This window comes from Taudactylus pleione, unplaced genomic scaffold, assembly GCF_031769625.1.
Source record: "Taudactylus pleione unplaced genomic scaffold, aTauple2 ptg000259l, whole genome shotgun sequence".
Taxonomy (NCBI): domain Eukaryota; kingdom Metazoa; phylum Chordata; class Amphibia; order Anura; family Myobatrachidae; genus Taudactylus; species Taudactylus pleione.
This window is the reverse complement of record NW_028284661.1, coordinates 3,951,135-3,973,263: the sequence shown is the minus strand read 5'-3', so window position 1 is coordinate 3,973,263 and position 22,129 is coordinate 3,951,135. Positions and strand designations below refer to the sequence as shown.

The window sequence follows — 22,129 nt, the reverse complement described above, 5'->3', positions numbered from 1 at the left end:
GCCTCCAGAAGGTACAGAGGGACCTGTGGTGGTGGATTCAAGTGGGGACGAGTTAATACTTTGTGAGGATGAGGATGTACACACTGAAGAGGGTGAGGAATCGGTGGATGAGGAGGATGAGGATGACATCTTGCCTCCGTAGAGCCAGTTTGTGCAGGGACACATTAATTGCCAGCTTGTTTTGTGGGGGCCCAAACGAACCAATCATTTCAGCCACAGTTGTGTGGCAGACCCTGGCGCTGAAATGATTGATTTGTTAAAGTGTGCATGTCCTGTTTATACAACATAAGGGTGGGTGGGAGGGCCCAAGGACAATTCCATCTTGCACCTCTTTTTTTCTTTGCATTATGTACAGTTTGGGGCCTAGTTTTTCTAACTGCCATCCTGCCTGCCACTGCAGTGTCACTCCTAGATGGGTCACGTGTTTGTGCCGCCCACTCGTGTCGCTTAGCATAGTCATCCAGCTACCTCGGTGCAACCTTTTGGACATAAAAACACTATTGTGAGGTGTGAGGTGTTCAGAATAGACTGGAAATGAGTGGAAATTAAGGTTATTGAGGTTAATAATAGCATAGGAGCAGAAAAACCTACAAATTCTGTGATTTTAGCTGTTTTTATGCTTTTTTTCAAAAAAATACAGATCCAAAACACAAAACCCAGAACCCAAAACACGGAAGGGTGGTTTTGGCAAAACCAATCCAGATCCAAAACACGAAGAAAGATCCAGATCCAAAACCAAAACACAAAACACGAAAAGTGGCCGATGCACACCCCTAGTCACAACATATATGTCTCATATTAATTTATTTAGACTGCAACATGGTTATTGCACAAAGGATGATACAGATATACATTGATTGGTTTATAAACTATTATAGAGAATATATATTACACCATACTTGCCGACAATCTGGCTGCCAGGTCAGCACAGCGGGGGGCGTGGCAAGGGGCAAGGCGCACGTTTGGGGGCAGAGTGGGGGGAGTAACTGCATGATTGCATCATCGCAGCCCCGTACTCGCTACACAATTCAGAGAGTACAGGCATTGTGCAGCAGGGGACGGGGCCACATTGGCGCGATTCAGAGCGAATCGCAGCATCGGCTCCTCCCGGGCCTTATTGTATAAGTGGGCAGGCTGTGGGTGGAAAGGGGATGCCAGCGGGGATGGGGGTTAGACTTGTCCACCTTTCCAGGTGGCTGGTTGTGCCACTGTATTTTTGGGAGCCTCCCTACTGTAGGCAAGTATGATTTTGTGATCAGCATTGATCCTCCATGAGTAACATCTCTTCGCTTCCAGGTAAAGACTCGGAGCATGTAGTGTGAATGCGCAGCCAGGCCCGCTAAGAGCCGCGGCGGGCCTGGGTAACAGGGGGTGTGGCATAATCGCAGAAGGCGTGGCCACGCCCCCTTTGGGAAAAAGAAGCCCCCTCAGCCTGGCGCAAAGCCAGGGGGGGTGCGATCAGTGTGATCGCTCCCCCCACAGGCATAGGAGACTGCTGTGGCTGCTACTCAGCAGCCACGAGCAGTCTCCCACTGCAGCTCAGCACACGCTGTGTGCTGGGCTGCTGTGAGGGAGGGGGGGCAGCGTCGGACCCAGGCCCCCGCCGGGCCCTTCAGGAAGCCCGGGCCCGGGTAATTTGTACAGGCTCCCTCCCCCTCTCGGCGCCCTTGTGCGCAGCTGCTATGGGCTAACGCCATCTTAAGATGACATTGACTGCCAGAGCCATGTACTGCTTAGTAAATCTGAAAGTTTAGTAGCTATGGAGGCTACTTTTGCGGTTGGAATTAGAGGTACTGAGGAAAATATTGGAGATTTCTGCAGAGGTTATATCCAGGGAATGCATAGAATTTTGTGGAGATCCACTGATAATGGCTGTTTTGGGCTGATTTCCTGCAAAACAACTATGCCTCTAATGTTGCGTACACACTTGTCGTTAAATCATGAACAATATAGTGCAGCTGTGTACACCCAATATGTCCGTGAACTACGTTGTTCACAAACATATGAAGGCAACCCTATAGCACACCCAATGCTAATATATAACAGAAAGATATATCAGTGCATCTGCATGTGTGTATGGGCAACCCGCCAACCGTCAGTACACTGACATCACAACTGGGCGGGCAAATTTAAATGCCCGCCGAGTCGATGTCAGGGGACACACATCAAGTAGCCGATGGTATAGTGTGTATAGCTTACCAATCGACTGCTCGGACAGCAGAGAACGGTCTGCTGACCAATCTGTTTTCCTAGTGTGTACCCAGCATTAGTCTGTAGATATTATTTTTGCTGTCCCTGTGATGAGCATCTGTAAGGTTGGCTTCTATTAATTCTGTGGTTACTGTGGCTGTCTGTAAACTGTCAGTAATGTTGTTTGTTTTACTAGAGTTACTTTGTGATGTTTGGTTAGCATTTAGCAGTTTATTCTGTCTTTAATAGAGTTCATCACCACCAAAGAAACAGCAGAACTGGCGAAGGTTAGAGTAAGGAATGCATTAGAAAGTAGTAAGAAATGGTGATGAATGAAGGCAGTGTCTGTGACTGGCATACATACAAGGAACTGCCCACTGAGCATCAGGGTGTATATTTCAAAATATAAAAACTTATGCAGTTGGCAGTTTCACCTTTATGTTCCTTTCACTTCTAATTTTAAATGTACTATTTACTGTTAGCATGACTGTTCCTGCTATATCCATTTCCTTGTCCACTATAATGCTTAGTTGTAGGTTCCTTTGGTTTCTCCATTTGCATTCTTTAACTGAATACACTATTATTATTATTATTATTATTATTAATAATAAAATTTTTCATGATTATTATGATTTAAATTCTCAGCACGTTACAATTGGAAAAAATAATGGTAATAAAACAAAACTGGGTTTTAACAATTAGTCAAAGATGTAAGAGGGCCTTGCTCACAATCTCACAGGTGTGGAATGAAAGATCTACTATATTTCTGATAGACAGTCAATAGGTTGACAGGGTCCAAAAGTTTACTGTTCAATGATAGACATGGACTAAAGCCGATGGGTTCAAATGGTCTATATGATCAAATGGTCGACACAGAAAAGGTCAACACCTTTTTTTTATTTGAACCCTAGTGCCTAACCCTAACGATGTCCTTCTGCAGCCTAACCCTAACCCTGTGCCAAGTGCCTAACCCTAAACCTAACCCATATCCTAACCCTAAAATCAGGAAAAAACAGGTGTTGACCTTTTCTATGTCGACCATTTGTGTATCGACCATTTGACCATGCCAACCTTTTGACCCTAGTCCATGTGGACCTTATAACGTCGACCATTTGTCCATTGTGACCATTTGCATATTGACCATCTGGTGTCGACTTATTGACTGTCTATTCTAGACACTGTAGATCTTCCATCCCTGTACCCATTCTTACAATCTACAGGGAATGGTGGGAGAACTTGTTACTGGGATTCTGTAATCTTTATGTATCTGAGATTGTTCTCATATGTTGTACGTACTGTTTTTTTGATCTTTGAATTCACATCACTTTGAGAGGGAATCACTTAGAAAGGGAGTGACAAATATCACCAGAAGCATATGTAACCCTACTATACTGACATGTTAGATAACGTGTGATATATTCACAACAGCAGGACCATGTGAGCAGGCAAGGAACAAACATGGAAATCAGGCAGATGTTGCAGTCATATGACTTTGTGTTTCAGAAGTTAGTTACCATGGAAAATGATGGACAGGATACCCCAGACATACATGGAAATAAGACATATGTTGTTGTCAGGTGAGCTAACTTGCTTATGGCCTAAATGTGTCATTACCCAGCTAATATGCTACAAAGCATAGCGTTATTACTACAGTAGAAATAATGATCGTATGTGACTCCCCTGTGTACTACTTTACACCAAGTATATTTAACTCTTCATTTTAACTCTGTTAAAAGTACACAAATATTTCCCATGCTCTGGTTATAGGGGAAGTACCAGTGGCGTACTTTCATCCAAGACGCCCAGAGGAGAGTTATAGTTTGGTTCCCGCCCCCCTAAAAAAAGGGGAAAATAAATATGGTGCATATCTATCTATCTATCTATCTATCTATCTATCTATCTATCTATCTATCTATCTATCTATCTATCTATCTGTCTATCTATCTGCACAAAATCACTAATATAGAATATGTGAATTTGTTTCTATTAGGCCTATTTACTAAACTAAATTTGCAGGATATCCACCAAAAATACAGTTTTTTGGTGTATGCAGCTATGCATTAGTCACAGATAAGATAGTGACCTGTATAGTGCAAATAGCATGAGGCTCAGAGTCCTCCTGATGGAGGCGAAAGTCACCTGATATGGAGTGGGTATCCCTCCTGGTACCCCTGATAGAGGGGAAAACCACCTGTTGTGGGGACTTTGAGGACTGTTTGAGTCAAGATACTGTAAAACTGCTACTGTGGTGGAACTACAAATCACAAAATGCCCAGTCTACTGCCGACTGCTTCACATGCTGGGAAGTTGCTCCACCAAAGATCTGCCCCCAGACTCGGCCACTGGTGCCTCATTCCCCCGCCTCCCATGCCCTCTTACCTGCAACTACATCTAGTGCATCCTTGTTGACATCCAGCTCCTGGAAGATCTGCAGCCACGCTTATGCTCAGGTCCGTCACACAGGTCTGTGGCTAGAGCTGCCACCAGGAAGGAGTGGGAGGGGTGTCAGAGTCACACTGGCATGAAAAGTGGCTGAGGAGCAGAAACATCAATGAGCAGAGACAAGCTATAGATAGACAGAGGCAGCATCTGATGGTCTGACATGGAGCCCTCCACTAGTATATGGTTATGGTGCCTTCTCAGGTGCCGGGAAGAGGGGCCATGTATTGGGCAGCCATGACAGTACACTCCGGGTACATATTTACAGCCCTAAGTGGGGTGACTATATTGTGGGTAATGGAGGAGGTGCCCCTTCAGGGCTGACGCCCAGCGGCAGGCGCCTCCATTGCCTCCCATAATCCTACCCCTGGGAAGTACAGGTATTTTGTCATTTTCGTGTTCTATTGATTCTTCCTCCACTCTGACCACATAGAAGCACCTGGCAGGTGGATTACCAGTGCTCTCTGTATGCAGAATGATAGAAACCTGACACTGGGGTCTATTCATCATCGATAAATGGCCCGGTAAGCATGCAGAAATGCTAGTTTCCGCATATTTTATTTATTGGGCCATTCATCATCAGGGTTCCCAAATGGAGCACCTGATATTCAGCAAACTCCAAAAACTGAAAGTTTTCAGAGTTCGCTTGCGAGAACAAGCTGCTCTCGAATCCTCGCTCCTTCCTATGGGAAGGAGTTCCGGGGATGCAAAGAGGGATCCCTCCACTGCCTTCTTACTACCTCCCCGGCGGCTGTGCACATGCGTGGTCACGCATGCGTAGCCACGCCAATGGGGAGGAGGTAAGTACCACAGCTACTACTGTAGCTGCTATACTAACTGAGGGGACAGCTGCTTTTCAGAGCAGCTATCCCCGCATCGGAGCAATGATGAATTGCTCCGGTGCAAGGTTTCCTCCGCAGCGAGTTGGATACTTAAGTATCCCTCGCAGCAAGATCATTACTTAATCATCAGGGGCCATACAGTCTCTGATGATGAATAGGCCCCACTGTGTTTTAGGATAGTTTCTCTAATGTTCTGAGTGACTGGATAAATACTCACAAATGGATTCATATCCTTTAAGACAATCGTTGGTATCTTCAACTGTCAAAATGAAATAAATGCTCCCAATCAAGCCAGATTACTGTAGTTTCACTTACTTAATTATATCTATATGTGAGGAAGCACAGCTAGGAGCAGGCTCTGCAATCCTCTTGCTCCATGACAGGTACACAGTTGTGTTGCTTCTCAGAAACATACTCACAGGGTGACAGTCAGGTGATCATGACAAGGGACGGTAAATAAAATCTGGCAACAGGGTCTGTAAACATTCACATTCCTGCCAGAAGGAGTAGTGTGCTAATTTTACCCTGCCTACTAACACTTTCCTGGAACAGAGCAGCATCTAATATAAGTACACACTAATAAAGCTACTAAGTCACCTCTGGCATTTGTAAAATATCCAGATATAATGAAGTGGTTACCATACATGTTATGTGTATATTATTGCTATTTAAACACTATGGGGCATATTCAATTATCCACTGTACAATTATTTGCGAAGTAATTCTGATTACGTCTATGTGTGTTCCTGATTCTTAATCAATTAACTTGGAAAAGGCACTTGTGTTGTAATTTTGGCCATGTTTAGGGCTCTATTTACTACAATCCGCATTTCTAATGCAGTTTGTAGTGTGATATTACCGACTGAATTCGCATTGCAGCAAAATAATAAGATTTAAAATTCAGGACCCCCAGGCCACTATCAGAGATGTGTCTCTACACCACCCTTGGTCCCTTTTTGGACCAAATCAATTGCGCTGTAATGTGTTGTAGATGTTTAAAAACATAGGGCGCTATCCGAATATGCAATGTCTGAAATAAATATAATAACCTTGGCAATAAGTTAATTTTACCATGGCCTATCCATTAAATATGACACGCTCCCCAGTTTTTAAGGTCCTTCTGAAATTGTACTAACAGTTTTGGGAAGTTAGCCTGGAAAAGCTGTTGGTAGTGTTTGGTAATGGAGACTCTCTCCGCTCTTTTATTTGCACTAGCCTTTGGTTATAGGGTCAATTTTGAAAAATCGGGAGTGATGCCTCTGTCTGATCACTGCATTTCCAATATCAATCCCATTGTGACCCAATTTTTTAAAGTCTCTCCTCATCCACTCAAATGTTTAGGGGTTTACATTCCTTCTATTCTGGGTGACCTTTATAAATAAAATTTTCCTCCAATTTTTTTTAAATTCCCGGCTATTGGCTATATGGGCTAATTTACCTCTCTCTTTGCTGGGAGTGGCTTTATTAAAGAGTGCAATTTTTTTCTTAAATTTCATATACAATCCAAATGCTACCCATTGCTCTTTCCAATTCCAATAAATGATTTATCACATTTTTATGGCAGAGGAAAAAGCCTAAAATTGCTCTTACAAAACTTTTTTTATCTAAGAGATTTGGTCTGGGGATGCCTACTTGAGGATTTTTTCTAAAGCAGTTTTTTTTCAACTACTGTATATCCTAGATTGGTTCTGGAATAGAGACATGTATACTAACCGATTACTTGAACAAGCTTTGTTCTCCTACGGACTTATTACATGTACCTTTATGGGGTAACCCACAATCTCCGCCTGGATTGGACAATCATCTATTTATGACATGGAGAAACAAAGGTATTTCAGCAATACGTAATGTATTTGACCCGGGGGACATACTGATGTGCTTTACCTCTCTATGGGCTCTATTTACTACAATCCGCATTTTGAATGCAGATGGTAGTGTGATATTACCGACCGATTCGCATTGCGAATTCAGGCAATATCACAGGGATTTACTACAAATCCCTTGCAGGGACAGAGCTTGTGATAAAGCTCTGTCCCTGTGAATCCCCTCCAAGCCTTATCACGCCCCCTGTCACTAAGCCCCACCCTGCGACCCCCCTTCCCTTAATTGCACTTACTTGCAGTCATCGGTGCTCCGATGATGTCCTCTGTGGCTCCGGTCAGCTGACATCCCATACTGCACTTGGACTCAGTCAGGTGACGACCGGGCCCCAGTGCAGGCTGGGAGACCAGCTGACCGGAGGGAGGACATCACCCGGAGCCCCGATCACCGGTCCCTGGACTAAGTTTTTTATATTTTCTTTTAGCAGAGATCAGCGTGTGGTCTGTTTAGACCACACAGCTGATCACCGGGGCTGGCTCCGGGCTCTGCTCTGCCCATTAGAGCGGAGCAGGAGTCCGATAACCGGGGGAGACCCTGGATAACACCACCTCCAGGTGGCGTTATTATCACAGGGCTTTCCCCAGTATTTTTTCAAATTTTATTTTTAGTAACTTTGGCCAGAGCACATTTCTCATTACAATTATGAGAAATGCGATCTGCTTACTAAAAATAAGTGATAATTAGGGCTTGGAGTAGAATTTTACAAATTCTACTTTAATTTCCCTGTAGTAATTTTAGTTGATACTAAAATAATGTGAAAAGGGTGTGAAAACAGCCTTTTTCACTTTATTTTAGTAAAAATAATGTTAATAAATAGAGCCCTTAATGTGGGCAAAATTGGTTAAATCACCCTCTACCCCAAATAAGTGAAAAATAATATTGGATAATAGTACAGATGTCAATTAGTGGGTAATAAGAAAAATATTTGGGGCTATTAAAATGTTTCATATGGCTGATTTTTGCATTAATTAAAGTGACAAAATTATAGACAACAAAAATGTTCAAGCAAATAAATGCTCTAGATTAATTTGGGGTGTATACAAATGCATGTAAATTTATTTTGTGTAATTTTAAGTAGCTTTTAAAACATGTTAAAAAAAATATCTGTAAATCCCACATGCAAAGTTAAAAATACTGGTCCCATCCATACAGCACCTCCTTATACCTGTCCCACAGGCATTGGCGGATTGGCCATAGACCCTACAGGGAGTTTTCCTGGTGGACCAGACTGTTATGGGGCCACTGAATTAAAATTTATTTTTCTGTTTTTTGTTTTTTTAAATATGTGACTTGACCCACCCAACGGGAGTCGGCCCTGGCATATTAATGGCTGGAGCCAACATGATTTGTTCATGGTGGTTGACCCCTCCCCAGGGACCAGCCACCAATGACTGTGCTTCGCAGATCAGCCCACCCCTTCCTGATCCACTACTCCCTTGGCTCTCCGCTGACAGCGTCAGGTGCTGGAAAGTAGGGATGTGAGGTGAGCAGCACAGGCAGCATCTCAAAGCCAGGGTCAGAGAGACACACACACACAGTCTGCCTGTGGATCTACTCTGTGGATGATGGGATTGGCGGCTGCTGCTGCCCCTCCCAGTCGCTGCAGTAGATGTCATCCGTCTCTTCCCCTCCCCTGCCTGCAGACCCCTAGAGACCATCTTCTCTATTCATGACTGGGCATGAGTTAGCCAACAGTTTACACCAAGCATTTCCAGCCACTGGGTGAGTGCCTCTGTGGAATTCTGGGGTGTGCATGCACCTGGGGGCTGCTTTTTTGGGAAATGTGGATACTCTTCCGGGGGGGCAGAGGGCTCCCGAAATTTTGTGAGCCTCCCGAGAGAGTAGGTAAGTATGATTCACCTCTGGGGATTAACAGAGTGGGTCCCAGCCACCAGATATCCCCTCCTAAACATTTAATTGACTCCTCCTCTCTCATAAATGGGGTGAGGGAAATATTACATAATCATCAAAACATACAGTATACATATGAAGATCCCTTTATCAAACTAACAGAAACACACACTATGTAGATTGTCAGCAATCAAAATACAATTGTGATTAAACTAACTCACGGATACTTAATTTGGCATTCTCGTACTCTAGTCTGCAGAATACTAACTTTAACTAGTGGCAAGTTATGAGAAAACATACCTTATATAATAACGTAAACCAATATACTGGTTAATTTTACTAATCTATGGGAAACAATTACTTAAACTACTGATGTAGACTAGAATAACTATGAGCACCTAAACAGCATGGCGGATTGGTCATAGGCTTCACTGGTAGATGTATGTAATTTGTTTTGTCCAACATGTAACAGAAATTGGGCAACAAGGGTCCGAGTGCACAGACACTGTATGGTGATCTCCCATGCTGGTCTCCACACAGTTTGTTGGGGACGGGCTATAGCCAGAGTGCTGTTCCATGAGCTCGTCATCCAGAAGTGATCAATCTACTAGTCTGGGGTGCTATGTACATTATGATGTACTGTATGGCATCACCTTGATGCTCAATGTACTGTATGACATTCAATGCAATGCTGTCTGTACATTATGGCAGTCACTGGGATGCTGTCAGTGCTGTATGGTGATCATGGGATACAAAATCTTTGCTGTATGGTGGTAACTAGGATGCTGTTTGTGCTGTATTGTCACTAGGATGCTCAGTGTAATGTCTGGCAGTCCCTGGAATGATCTCTGTACTTTATGGTGGTAACAAAGCTCTAAACTTGTGGCAGTGACTGAGATGCTCTCTGTACTGTAAGATGATCACTGGGATCAGGGGCGTAGCAAGACCCATGGGGATGGGGGCCCCATAGTAAAATTTCCAAAGGCCCCCCTGCAAATTATTTTGCAGTTTATCCATTTGATTGTAAATTATCTAGTATCTGCCTACTTAGCTGACATGCAGGATTAAATGAAAGGTGATTAGTATATAGTAAGCATTATAAATGAAAAAATATATATTTGTAAAAAATATATAGTCTCCTTTATCCTAATTAGTTATGATATAACATGGTATATAAATAGACTATGATTCACTAAAAAATCAGTTAGTGAGGAAAGATGGAGACAGAGATGGCTTGGTCAGTGACAGCAACACTCAGAGGCGGCCTGGGCCCCATAGCAGCCCCATTCTTTGCATCTACTGTCTGAGATCTGCCATAAATTGGACAGGTATGTAGGCATATACTGGTTGTTGAATCTGCGTCCAGCTCTCCAGTAAGATTCTGTCAACAGTAGTCTGGAGCTGAATCCTCAGAGGATAGGACAAGTGTGTACCAGGCTTAAGTCATGCAGCATCATATTAGATGAATAATTAGATTTATCCATTGTTTCTAAATTAAAAACTGCAGATAAAATGGAGGGATGCGCCTGAAGGGGTAAAGGGGTAAGGGGTAAGGCCAAAATTTGTTATAAAGTCCTTACCTGAAGATGTTATTCAGATTCTTTTTTTTAAGATGTTGCTGTCCAGGACCTTATTCGATGATATAATCCAAAGATCATATCAGTAGTCGTTATCCAAAGTTGCCTAAATATAGCAGGAACTACTCAGAGAGTAGCAATGTAGGACAAAATGTCACCACATAATGGCTGCCAGTAGCTGGGTATCCTTTATATTGTGCTGTCACCTGCACTGTGACATCACAATACATACAGGCAGCAGCTAGAGATGGCTGTAGCCACAAAATGGCTGCCAGTAGCTGGACATCCTTTATATAGGGCTGTGACCTGCACTGTGACATCACAATACATACAGGCAGCAGCTAGAGATGGCTGTAGCCACAAAATGGCTGCCAGTAGCTGGGCATCCTTTATATATATAGGGCTGTGACATCACAATACATGCAGGCAGCAGCTAGAGATGGCTCTAGCTTGGATCAGCTCTGGGTCCAGATGCCCTGCAGCAGCACTGAGAATAGAAAAGCCGGGGCTCAGGAGACGGCAGTGTAACTCTATACAGGGAGAGATTTGGGGGCCAAGAGGCAGGCACAAAGATGCTCTCTGTGTTGTATGGCTGTCAAGTTGACTGTTTGCTAGCATGTTTGTGTTGGGGCACATACAGTTTAAATTTGAATGAAGCCACTCTCAGAATTTTTTCCAGGGCCATTTTAAGTTCCCAGGGGCCTATTCATTATACCTAAACTTTCTCTGGAGGTAATTAGGTTTAGAACTCGCATGGAGTTCTACCTAATTACGAGAGGAATTCATCATTCCTTCTCTCCATAGCTATCTATTTCAAAAAGCTGTCATTTTTGCGATGACAGCTTTTCAGGAAATAGATAGTTTTCTCTATCTACTCTAACTTACCGCAGCTGTAATCAGTGCTGCGCATTTGCTGGTACATTCATAAAACCAGCGCATGCGCAGCACTACCTACAGCTGCGGTCATTTTGTGTCCCCCCCAACCCCCTCCCCCCCCCGTCCCCGCACTTACCTGCCCACTGCAGCGCCTCCGGCTCCGGTGGCTGTTCTGTCATGTGTTCTCCCAGCTGACCACAGTAGTTTAGAAAAAAAGAAAAGTTTTTTTTTCTTCTAAACCTTATTGTGTTCTGCTGGGAGAACACTTGTCAGACCAACCTCCGGAGCCAGAGGAGGGACCAGAGCAACGGAGGAAAATGCCGGGGGACCTGCACACGCTGACACAGGTAAGTCTTACCTGCTATTCGCCACCTCACAGTGGCGGATAGTAACTCAATCAAATTCCGAAAATACATAATTTTCGGAATTTGATGAATACCATAATTTCCACATCCCCATACTAATGTATGGGGAGTGTAGAAATTATCGCAGGGGGGCTTAGCAAGGAGATATCAGTGATATCTCATGTGCTAAGTATCTTCATGAATACTAAAATAACGTTAATTAAGGAAAATGGCCTTAAAAAATTTATTTTAGTGTTGATGAATAGGCCCCCCAATCCACCCCTGCCCACAGTGATACGATTAATATCCAGACAGCAGAGATTCCTGCGGTCACAATGCCGACGCCGGAATCCCAACACTTATCAAAATACCAGTGCCAGCATCCCGACCACTGGAATCCCGAAGGTAAGTAGCGGGATTGGGGGAGGGTTATGGTTAGGCAATAGAGGGAGAGTTAGGATTAGGCACCGGGCAGGGAGGCTTAGGGTAGGGTTAGGTTAGATATACTTCCCTTGAGCCGACGGGATGCTAACCTAGTCGGGATGCCGAATGCCAGAATCCCATACCCAACCCGTCCCACATCATTCCAAAAATGGCATGTAATTATTGGCAAAACTAAGCTAATTAAATAACTAATATGTTGCCTAAGTACTCATTGGCGGGGGGAGGGGGGTGCAGAGGTGACCGTAATTGCTGCCAAAATCGCAGTGGTAATATGCCGTCATTAAAAAAGCCACAATTGAATTGCAACCATATTAAAAGTGGCAACTATCTTAAGATGCGCGTCAGTCAGCAACAGTAACGTGCTCTGTTTTGCAAAAAAACACAATCAATGTTAGGCATTATATCTACAAGTACCTCTCTAATACCACTTTTACATATGAAAGCTGGGTCGCACTTGGGATTATGTTCACACGTCCATCCCGGGTGCGACCCTGCTGAGACACCTTTCAGACTGGCGGCCCGACCCGGTACTAATGCTGGGTCGATGATGTCATCTGCATCACGTGATGAGCCGTCTCTTGAAGATGATCTCATCTCCAAGCGCCGGTCTTCCTATGCGGTGAATAGGACTCGGGTCGCATCGGTCCGGGTTACCTATTCACACTACATCACGAGCTGTGCGACCAACATCATCACTCTCTGTTTGCACCTGCCCCTGACCACCAAGTATTATGGCTTCTCAGGTTCAGTCTGCATCTGCTTGCAATTGCGCAAATACAAAGTTTGTGTACTTCTGCCCATACAGGTGCAATCAGATATGTGTGAATCACATATCTGTATTGGGGCATACTGTATGAAGGCAGCTACTATTCAGAGCATGTGTAGAACTAAATCATGCAGTTTATGCTGTGCAAACTGGTGTTGTACTTAGTCAACATCAGCTTCTATGTGACGAGCAGAGCCGGCCCTAGGCATAGGCATTATAAGCAAATGCCTAGGGGCAACTCAGCATGCTAGGGGCATTCCAGGGCTGAGCTCTGCGGCTGCATCTGCCTGTCTGTCCTCCTCCCCCGCAGCTGCCGCTAGCCACTGCTCCCAGTCCCACCTACCCAGAGCCCGCTGGCGCAGCTACCCACTCTTTCCCCCAGCGCGCTGCTGCGATCGGAGCTCTCCGATCGGGCAGCGCAGCGAATGGCCAGGCCGGTCATGTGACTGGGATCCGGCGCATTCCGCCCGGCCCTTAGTCAGAATGAGCTGTTGCACAGAAGCTCATTCTGACAGTCTACAGGAGGAGCTAAGTTGGCCGCGGGAGGGCATACTGTGTGTGCCCTGCCGTTGCCACACCTCCCAAGGGTCTTTGCGGAACAGAGCTGTGACTCACGGCTTCGCCTCCGCCTCCATCCTCCTAGCCACAGCTAGCCATTGTGAATAAGGCAGGCTGCTGCCCACAGCGCAGGTAAGACTCTACCCTGAATAAGGATTGAGGAAAGGATCTGATTTAATAACACCTGCACGCAGGGCAAATCTTAAGCATGGATAAGTTCCATTAAATCAGTGGCCCAATAGCTTGATAATTACTTTTTCAGTAGATGGTAAATCAGTGGCGACAAGGGCAATCCTTGAGTCATTTGTCTTTAGTAAAGACTCTTTACAGAATATTTGTAAAAAAAATATGCAATATCTGAATGGAGGAGCGTGTATTATATTATATAGAGTAATGTTTACATGAAATTATAATCATATAGGATTCTTTATACAAAATACTAAAAAAGTGGATTTGAGGCCGTTTCATGTATTTTGGAGCAGTATGACTGAAACATTTTGGAATAATTCTTATTTCCACACTTGTTAGTTTGATAAATAGTAGAGAATAACATTATAAGAATACAGTCCTGTTGTATGAGTACAGCTGCCGATATGTACTCACAGCATGCCAATGGCACATATATTCCTTTGTAAAATTGTAATGATTATAATAACAACACATATATTATATTTTCAATAAGCCTGGTGCATTCATTGTCTGCAAATTATCAGCAGTTACTGTACTGTAGTCAGGGCCGCAACTAGGGGGGGGCTGGAGGTGCACGTGCACCAGGTGCGCCGCTGCACCCTGCGCCAGTGTCCTCCAGCCCGGGCCCAAGGGAGGCTCCAAGCCGGACGCCCGCTGAGATGTTATTACCAGCAGGTATCCGGCTCCTTCCCTGCAGCACCGCGGTAGCTGGAGGCTGGAGTTCTCTCCTGAACTCCAGTGGGCACCAGTCAAAATTTTGCCTAGGCCACCAAATTGGCTAGGGCCGGCTCTGGTGACGAGGACGAGGATATACTAATGATCGCATTTATAATGCGATCATTAACGGGCACCTTCAACTACTTACCTGTGGGAACATATGCCGGTATTCTTGATCATCTACTTCCTGAGAGAGCTACGTGATACACAGCTGTCCCAGAATGTCATCACTTGTGGGTTTATGACTCGGGTGATGTACTGTGCATGCACAGCAATCGACCTGGGCATGCTCTTGTGGCCACAATCAGAGAGGGATCCTTTGGGCATGCTTGCCGATTTATAAATTCTCCTCCCCGAGAGAAGCCAGGGGAGGAGAAGCAGGTGGGCAAAGTTGGGGGCGGGGCCGGCCGGGCTGCGTCATTAAGCCCTGCCCCCTAGCGGGAATTAATCATGAACGCTGGATATTTAAAACAGGGGTGGGGCTAAATTATGCGATTCTCAAGGAATTGCATAATTAGGCCCCGCCTCCCATGCACGGAGCCGTCAGAAATATTCTCCCCATTCTGCCCACTTCACTAGGAAGTGGGCAGAATGCGGGAGAAGTGCCTACCCTTCTGGGGGTGCGGGGGGGTTACCCAAAAAATCGGTAGCCTCCCGCGACTTCTATGAGGTTAGGCAAGTATGCCTCTGGGCCCTCTTCTGGCCTCTTTGTGGAATTGTAGCCAATAGGCTATAATATCCATTCGACATCCAATGAATGGGTTAGCTATCAGATACAAGCTCTACAAGGTTTCACTAACCGGAGATTGATGCATGCATGCACATCACAGGAGCTTAGAATCCTATGGGACTGCTGTGCCACGGAGTCCCTGTTCTTATGTATAGGGTTGTACAGATGCGATATAAGATATAACCTCAGAGAACTACCATTTTTCTGTTGTTTTACCACAAAATATCTTTGTTACATCCCAACCATAGAGAGTAGGGGGTAAATTTACTAAAGTGAGAGTTTTTAGAAGTGAGTTTTAAAAGTGATGTTGCCCATAGCAATCAATCAGATTCTAGCTATTATCTTCTAGAAAGTGCTAGTTAAATGTTAAGTAGAATCTGATTGGTCTCTATGGGCAACATCACTTCTCAAACTCACTTCTAAAAACTCTCACTTTAGTAAATTTACCCCTAGGAGTGCAATTTAGGGGATATATGGAGCCCAAACTAGGAGTGGCAAATTCATGTTTTAAAATGTTCCTAGATTTTGGCAAAAAAAAAAACAGTAAAAAGATTTGTCATAATCTCAGACCAATGTTCTTCATTCCATTTTAAACACAAGTACAATTGTCAAAGCATATTTACATTTAAGTGTTGAATTGGACAGTAATACGTCAGGTATAACAAGTATACTGTATGTATACTTACATCACACAATATCATAGCAGAGAGAGAACAGAGGTGTGGCTAGAAAGTGTCAGTAATAAATGCTAAAGTCACATTATGCTATTTGTACATAATATAATAATGTAATAAATAGAGATGAGCGGGTTTGGCTTCCTGAAAACTTACCTTAACCGAGGAGATCCGAGTCAATGCTCAGGCCATTTTCTAATTCCAAAATGAGGCGCAACATCATCTTCGTCGGATTTTGCGTGTTTAGGATCCTATATAAGTCCCTCCCGCGTTGATTCGGCATTATTTGTCCCAGGACTTCCAGAGGGGATGGAGTGTAGTTTAGTTAGCTAGTGTAGTGACAGTTACTGACAGTTATGGGGCATACACACTAGACGATAAAAGTGAATGATATGAACGATAACGATATCGTTCAACGATATATCGTTCATATCGTCCAGTGTGTATGCACCAAACGACCAACAATGCGCACTCCCGCGGGTCGTTAACGATGTTTGCTGTCGTGCAAACATGCAGGCAAATCTGACGATATCATCAGAAACTGCATGTTCAAGGATGTGGCAGGATGATATCACTAAACTATATCGTTAACGATATCGTTCAGTGTACACCCAATATCTTTCACCAATATCTTTCACCAATATCGCTCATACAGCCCATCGTCTAGTGACAGTAATGGAGGGTACACATCAAATCGTTATCCGATCGTCCTGCATGTGCTGGGTGTTCGATATCGGACATACAGCACGTGCCTCAAACACCCACTACTATAACGACCCCACGATCAACGATCGCGGGTCCCTATAGTAAACAGGCTAACCTGGTCGATATCGACCAGGTTGGCCTGCATGCATCTGTGCCCGCGCATTGACCATCGTTTGGTCATTGAAGGGACCCATAAACATGACGATATAAACAATGGAACGATAAACGATATCGTTATCGTTTATATTGTCCTGAAAATCAACCCGTGTGTATGCACCATAAGTGAGAGTCAGGACAGATTTAGTGACACTGTCTTTGATGGGCAGTGCCACCCACATCAATGACAGTCCCCTAGATAATACAGGCGGCTGAGATAGTTTTTTGGATAGGCAGTCAGCAAATTGTTTGCTTTTTTTATAGTGCAGGAACATCATTTAATATTAATAATATTACTTGTGTGTGGTTTCAAAAATAAATGTTTTTGTTTTTTGTGATAAAAACTTCAGGCCGTGATAGCGTTTCTGTGTTATTTAACAGGCAGTATCTGTCAGTAAGTCAAGAGCCACTGCCTTATACTATCTGAGCAGTGTGTCGCAGTCGGTGGGCACATTTTTTCTGTTAAAACAAAAAATTATATTTTTTTGTGATAAAAACTTCAGGCTGTGATACTGTGTCTGAGATATATAACAGTCAGTAATGGTCAGTAGTCAAGGGCCATCAGCTTGTACGATCTGTGCAGTTTGTGGGCATGTTTTTTTTGTGAATTTTTTTTTAAATATTTTTTGTTAAAAAAAATGTCAGGCTGTGGTACTGTGTTTGTGATATATAACAGTTAGTAATGGTCAGTAGGTCAAGTCACCGCCTTATATTATTTGCGCATTGTATTGCAGTTGGCGGCCAGTTTTTTGTTTTAATTGTTTTACTTTTATGAAAATCAATGATACTGTGTTTAATAAGAACTCAAAAGCCCCGTACACACTAGATGATTTTTTGAACAATTTGGCCAATTTCCACATCAGAACGACAAGTCATTCAAATCGTCAAGTGTGTATGCACTATGCCGCTGACAATGAGCGCTACCGCAGGTCGTCAGTGACATCCTCCATTGGCCCTACATGCAGGTCCGATGGGGGATGTCGTTAGCGAGGGCCATACTGCCGAATGCAGCATGGCCCCCACAGTCGCTCCATCACTGCCCGCATCTGCAAGTGTGTATGCCAGCACCCTTCGTCGGGTTTTGTTGCTGCAGATGTCGGGGCTGGGTACACATTGTATAGTGTGTACCCAGCATAACGGTCAGTAGGTGCCGTGCCATCGCGTTAATAATATGACAGTGTGAAGTGGTTGTCATTTGATAAAAAAATTATGGAGCATATTATATAGTTTATTCACTACAGTCAACAGAAATGCTTGCAAGCTTGTAGATCAAGGATAAGCAGAAAATATCTCTGCTTGTATACTAGATTTAGAAGAAAAAAACATGGTATTATCCATCATATTCAGACTCTCTGGTGCGCCTCATAAATGTACTACTGGGGTGTGTTACCCAATAAGGGGGGGGTCAGCTTCCTAATATTTGTTAATATAAGATAGAATTATTTGGAGTTTGTTGCTCTGCAGTGCAACTATTAATGTTCTTGTCTTCTCTTTCACCATGTGAGGAATCCTTGGCTATTAACATTGTATGTTTTTATGGCCTTACATTTAATTCTCTTAATCAATCAATTATAACTAATACAAGAATCACTCAATTAATTAGTGCACTACTTTCATCCATATCGGGTGCTTGCTTTTAATAGCATTTTCCACCTCTCTGATTTCATCTTTTTTTATGTAGTAATAAAATGTTTAATCAATCAATCAATCAATCTATCAATTACTCAATCAATCAATCTCTCTTCCACTACTGACTTCTTGCCCTGTACTGCCCTCGGGCCTCTGATCTAGTTCTTGATTAATTGAAACATTCTATAGCATTGTAAAATTTAACTTAAACTGCCGTCCTGTCTGCCACTGCAGTGTCACTCTGTTTACTAGATGTGCCATATTTGAAGTGGAACTGTCACATGTTTGTGCCACCCACTGCTGTCGCTTAGCTTAGCAATCCAACTAGCTCGGTGCCATCTTTTGGCCTAAACTGGATGAAAACAATATTGTGAGCTGTGAGGTGGACTGGAAGTTACTGGAATTTAATGTTATTGAGGTTAATAATACTGTAGGAACAAAAACAGGCTCAAATTATGCAATTTTAGCTTTTTTTTTAAATCAATCTTTGAAAAAAAATACAGATCCAAAACCAAAACACGTGAGGGTGGTTTTGGTAAAGCCAAAACCCGATTACGAATTAGAACCAAAACCAAAACATGGGGGTTGGCGCACATCTCTAGTAATAAAGTATCGTATACACAAAAAAAATATTGTCTTCTTAGTAATTAATACATTTTATTGTTGCATTTTCAAAATTAATTATAACAAAATACAAACACAAACTATCCCACAATGCTTCTTCACTGTAATCTTTCATCTGGTATATCTCATTTGGAATACTTAACTCATCATTTGCATAAAACAGAAGAGAATATATGCAGGATCTGGGTCCCATTGGCTATATTTATAATTAGCACCCACTCTTCCCTTACCCTATTCCCCTAATATAAGCACTGGATCTTGTGTCTCCCTTCTCCTGTGTGGTGGGTTGAGCCTCTTCACCATGTCAGACCTACCCCCTTACCCTCCTCCATGCCCTTCCCTCTTGCAAACTCCTTACACTTAAAAACTTTCTTGGTGCTATCTTGCTTATATTCAGTAGTCTTTATTCCTTATGTTATGCTATGTGTTTATGTGTTTATGAACCATTCATATTGTCTTAATACTATTAATTTCTGTAATTCGAAAATATAGATATTAAATTGAATTTAAACATCTGAAGTCATTCAAATGAAATATGAATTAAGTTATGTGAATAGAGAGCAGCAATTTGATATAATATAGCCATCAGTTGGAGTCAGTTGGAGGGGCAAGTACACAATCCACCCATAAGAACCAGCTACAAAGTCAGCAGCATGGTCATCACTGTATATTTTCATTTCAGGAAGCGTAAGAGATATGCCTCAAAAATTGCATGTCTGCAGATGTATCCATGTCTAATTGTGTCACAGCTGCGTGAAAAGGCCCTGTACTGATGCTGCTCTTGTCGGCCACTGCTGTCCCTGTTCTGCCTCTCCAGGTGGGAGAAGATAAAAATCAATAATACACAAAAACTATATATGGATGTAGGCATACGCACTTCTGCTGCACATTCGCTGTAGGAAATTATGTACCATATGCAAAGAAATTGGCGCATATCAAATTTAAAATTAGCCTTTTTTTTCCTGGCTATGGAACACAAGTATTAGACTGCACATTCACTGTCTGATATGGATACTCTTAGGAGTCAAATGAATGTGTAGAGATGTATGATGAATCAGGGAACGGCAAAAATACAAACATCCAACACATTTCATCCTAAACAGACTTCTTCAGTGATAATTTACCACCAACAAGACGTTCCTTTATAGAGGTTTAATTAAGGTTACTATTGAGTTAATATGTACACAGTTATAATTAGTGATTTGCTTTCATTGGTACACTTTGTTGTGTAAAAAAACGCATGGTGGTATTTATATGAATGGTATCAATATTTTATGTAAGTGAATTAATTTATATATTCCACAGGGATTTGAGGGATTTTCTAAATATTTTAATGTTTATTGATGTTTGTTTCATCTTACTGGATTATTTACTTGGCATGAGCAGTAATGTTGAAGACCACAAGAGAGACCCTTCGGAGACTTTGATGAGGTTCTTTACTTCTTGACCTTATATATGCATATGCCTATTTATCCAAAGAAGTAGTAGTTAGACCACACAATCTACTCCACCCACCTCTGCATCCAGACAATGCACAACACACTTTAATATGATCTCTTGGAAAGAAGGCGGCATAAACAGAAACAAAATATGATTCCTCCTTTACCAAATGGATACTGGTGTCACTTTTCTCTCGGAAACCCATTGATGGTTGATGGTTGTAGTCCTTAGGGGCATATTTATAAATATTACTTTTACTAAAATAATAAAATAATGTGAAAACAGGTGTTTCACACTCTTTTCACCTTATTTTAGTATCACCTAAATGTATGAAAGGACTTTAAGAGAATTCACAAAATTCTCCTCCAACCCTTAAATTTACATTTTTTTTTAGTCAGCAGATTGCATTTGCCATCCTTGTAATGGGAAATGCGATCTGCCCAAATTTATTAAAACTAAATTGTAAATAAAAAATAGCGGAGGGAGCCCTGTGATAATAACTCTATCTTCAGGGGATGTCATTATGGCTTCCCCCTGTTTCCACTGCTCCAGCTGTGCTCCGACAACCAGAAGAGCTCAGACCTGGCACCTGTAATCAGTCATGTGTGTCTAAATAGACCACAGGCTGATTACTGAAGAAAATAAAAAGTTAGAAACAAATATAATAAACTAACACTTACCTGCAAGCTGCTGTGTCCCGCTCCTATGACCCCAGTCAGCTGATGCTGTGAAACTCCCAGCCAGCATCTCAGTTTACAGAACTGATCAACTAACTGGGGTCACAGAGAGAAGGATCTGGACACTGATTCATGACTACAGCAGTGTGCGTGTAAGTAAGTGTTAACTTGGTGGGGGTGAGGGAGGGATCGCAGGGTGAACCCAAAGTGCTGCTTTTCATTTGAACATCATAGTACACTCTCCTTAACATTTACGCTCCCAATAAATGTTTCTCATGGTGACAACTTCCTAGAGAAATATAACCATGCGCATAAGCTATTAGAGAGATTATTAAGATCATCCATGTGTCCTATGAAAAACCTACAGAATGCCTTATAGTGCAACCCATATACTTATACATCCACATGGATCAAGGTCTGATACACTTTTTCTCTCCCAAATATCTCACCATCACTACTACCCATGAAGATGGATAGAGGGCCTGATTCAGAACTGCTCGCGAGCGCATAGCCGGGCAGTGCGTACGCGCGAGCCCCTTAGCTAGTGAATTTTCACTCGCTGTGGGGCTAACTACAAGACGGGGCAGCTGTCGATTGTGATTGACAGCTCGCCCCATTTTGTAGGCGTGCAGGGGGGGTGGCTGGACAAACAGAGGCGTTCCTGAAGGAACGCCTACCATTTGTGTGGTGACCCTACTGACATCACCAGTGATGTCAGTAGTGAACTTCCTGCTCTATTAGAGCAGGAAGTTCACTGGGGCTTGCGGTGGACGAGACCCTCCCACAAGGGTCTCATCGCAAGCCCGTTGGCCGCGATAAT

The 22,129-nt window shown here is 43.1% G+C and overlaps 1 protein-coding gene and 1 long non-coding RNA gene across 3 annotated transcripts in view; one reads left to right on the top strand and one right to left on the bottom strand.

Annotated features, from left to right (window-relative positions):
• The window catches only part of CEP85L (centrosomal protein 85L), a 309,647-nt gene that overhangs the window by 6,969 nt on the left and 280,549 nt on the right, over positions 1–22,129 (top strand). The window lies entirely within an intron of this gene.
• The window catches only part of LOC148514763 (uncharacterized), a 42,228-nt gene that overhangs the window by 12,833 nt on the left and 7,266 nt on the right, over positions 1–22,129 (bottom strand). Inside the window, exons 1-2 of one of the 2 annotated variants that reach the window (XR_015879464.1) lie at positions 5,787–5,873; positions 4,570–4,722 (exon numbers count right to left, since the gene is read on the bottom strand). This is a non-coding gene — a long non-coding RNA (uncharacterized LOC148514763). Of the gene's footprint in view, positions 1–4,569; positions 4,723–5,786; positions 5,874–22,129 lie in introns of those variants that run through there. The other variant, XR_015879463.1, reaches the window with a different exon arrangement.